The 3121-nt window shown below is 38.7% G+C and overlaps 1 pseudogene; it reads right to left on the reverse strand.

The window, feature by feature from the left end:
- LOC115072518 overlaps window positions 1–2916 on the reverse strand; it is a 9695-nt pseudogene extending 6779 nt beyond the window's left edge.
- Between the last annotated feature and the right edge of the window lie 205 nt (window positions 2917–3121).

Below are 3121 nucleotides of genomic sequence, written 5' to 3' on the forward strand. Positions count from 1 at the left end.
AAGCAAGACAAAACAATGCTCTACGTATGTCTGATTTGGTGATTTTGTTCTTAGAAGCTTTGGTGAAGGCACTGCTGATCAGAGCCATAGAAAGAGGAAGTTGGTTAAGAAGCTATTTGGGTTACCAAAATGAGGTAAGATGAAGTCCAACAAAAAGTGTTTGGATAGAGTGAAATTTGGAGGAAAACTAGGAACTGAAGATAAGTGTTTAGGAATTATCACAATGGGTCAGACTTCCTGTTAGTTACTTGGGAGAATGGTGTAGGACTTGGGGATAGTGAGCAAAGAAATTCATCAAAAAAGAAAAAAAACATTAAAATCATTCACTGATCAGAGCACGCAAATGCTGAAGTCAAGTTTAACTCAGTATTAAGGAATCTCCTTGGACATCCACACAGACAGAGACAGGCAGTATAGGGCCTCTGCGAACAGTATAAATGTGTGTTCGAACAGGAACAATTAAAGATCCATTGCAAAGAACTGATGGGATAGAGCACTGTTTCTCCCAGTAGGTGGGAATGGAATGGATCGGGATTTTTCCACTGAGAGTTAGCTCACATAACACACTGAGCATCACACCCCCCTCACTCTTCTTAATTACTTGAATAGCTAATTGCATGACCTTGAGCCAGTCAGCCTGTTTTCCAGGGCTGTCTTTTCTCAGCTGTACATATTTCAGTAGAGACTCCAAAAATTACTTTCCAGGTCTGTCTTTTCTCAGCTGTACATATTTCAGTACAGACTCCAAAAATTCCTTTTAGCTACAAGAACTCTAAGGATTATAAACCACAGAAGGGTCGAATATGCTCTTGAAAAACATCACATAAGTATCAAACGTCTTCTGTCCTACTTAATGTTTTGATTTGGGTAAGTACATTTTTGCAATTTTGTAGCTAAAAGAAATCAGAGAGACAGTAAAATGGCAGATGGCAAAAAAAATCAAAATTAAATTGCTGGCAGGAATCTGGAAACAAAACTGAAAATAAATATCTAATACTTTGACTAAAGATTTCTGTTAAAACTTATGGTGGGGCTGGGAGTGGTGGCAGCCCCCTTTAAGCTCAGCACTCGGCAGAGGCAAAGGTAGGCAGATCTCCATGAGATTGAGGACAGCCTGGTCTACATATCAAGTTTTAGGCCAGTGAGGGTGACAGGGAGATCCTGTCTCAAACAAAACAACAAAAGTTATGATAATCTTTCAACAAATTTAGTGTCTAAGATTGTAACGTGGTTTCTAGACCAGACTGCAAGGTGTTAGTGGGTTAACTCCTGAGCTCAGGTCACAGTACTTTGGAACTTTCCATCACTCTAAAATCACTCCGTTTTCATTTCAAATCCTACCCTAACATCTTCTTTTCTAATGATCTTACCTAGATGCTATTCTAAAATATTTTATTATTTTAAAAAATTGATAATGTTGCATTTATACCTTTCATGCTATGGATGAGGACCATTCTAAAGTCAACATATGAAGGTAAAATATTCTATGACCAAAAGAATCATTGAAAATTCTGTGGGAAAGGACCACACTAAAGGCTAGTCCTGATTCCATGGCATCTACCCTTCTATCAGGGTATAGACTGTTGCCTCTCTGCTTAAACAGCTGGCTTGAGTTCAAGGGCCATATTGTAGCAAATATTATACATGTTATAACACTCTCTCACACAGAGCACAGTCAGGAGCTCATCCTGTGAGCCTCTTGGTTTGTAGTTCCTGCTTTCTCTTCAGCAGAGAATGATTGAGTAGAAGATGACTGGCACAGTACAAAATCAGCACCTATCTCCATCGTCTATCTCTCCATATCTAAGCTATATCTATATCTATCTATCTATCTATCTATCTATCATCATCTATCTATCATGTATCATCTATCTATCTATCTATCTATCTATCATCTATCTATCTCTATCATCTATCTATCATCTATCATCTAGCTGTCTATGACTAAATGATGCACGTCTAGTAGAAGTTTTCTTTATAAATAGATTAGGAAATGGCAGATTGAGCAACTTCTCTTTTTCTAATTAGAAATGACATTAAATACATATTCACATAGATATATATGTATATATACTTTATATATATAAATATATCAATGTTTTGTTACATTGTGTGTGTGTGTGCGTGCACGTGCATGTGTGTGTGTGTGTGTGTGTGTGTGTGTGTGTTTGGACACATCCATGCCATAGTACGTGTGTGGATGCCAGAGGAGAACTTTTGGGAGTCAATTCTCTCTTTGAATCGTGTCCTAGGACTCTAACTCAGGTCTGTGGTCATCAGACTTTTACATACTGATCCATCTGGCTGACACTAAATATGTACTTTTAAAATATTTTATTTATTTATTTTTTGTTTGTATGAATGTATTGCCTGCATGTATGTAACAGCACCCAGGTCATGCAATGCCCAAGGAGGTAGAAGAAGGCATCAGATTCCCCTGGAACTAGAGTTATGGATGATTGTTAGCTGCCATATAGGTGCTGGGAATTGAACCTGGGTCCTCTGCAACAGTAGTCAGTGCTCTTAACAGTTGAGCCATCTCTCCAGTCTATAAGTATGTGTTTTAATTTTCTTGTTTTTACTTTCTTTGTCACATGAATTAATCCATTTATTGTGGGCTAGGGCTGTCCCATGGTAGCACTTCTGCTGGTCTTTCAATTCCTTCAGTCTTCTGATGGCAAACTTGCTCGTGACAGCAGAGGTGGTAGTGTAGGTCCAGGCTCCACCAGCCACTCTTTTCATGCAGGAACCACAGTGCCAGATGCCAACAGCCAGTCTCTTCATCTTGGTCTTGCCTCAGAAGGATCAAGTATACTTGGTGTGCTGATTTCAGCCTTCTTCACCAGTTTCCAGAGGGAGGCTCCATAGATTCCTGTATTTATCCATGATCCTGATCTTCTTGGTGTGTTTAGCCATGTTGCTGTGACCTAGGCCCGAGCCTGGAGAGTATAGTATGTATTTTTAATGTGCCTGGAAAACAAGCGTGAAGTCTCCAATTTTTTGTCAGTAAATTTCACAAATTTTTAAAATTTGTTTTTAATTGTATGTGTATGAGTGTATTGCCTGCATATATGTAAATACACCCTTGTCATACAATGCCCACAGAGGACAAAAGAAGATG

The sequence above is a fragment of the Nannospalax galili genome, unplaced genomic scaffold, assembly GCF_000622305.1.
Source record: "Nannospalax galili isolate Female #2095 unplaced genomic scaffold, S.galili_v1.0 scaffold1282, whole genome shotgun sequence".
Lineage (NCBI taxonomy): Eukaryota > Metazoa > Chordata > Mammalia > Rodentia > Spalacidae > Nannospalax > Nannospalax galili.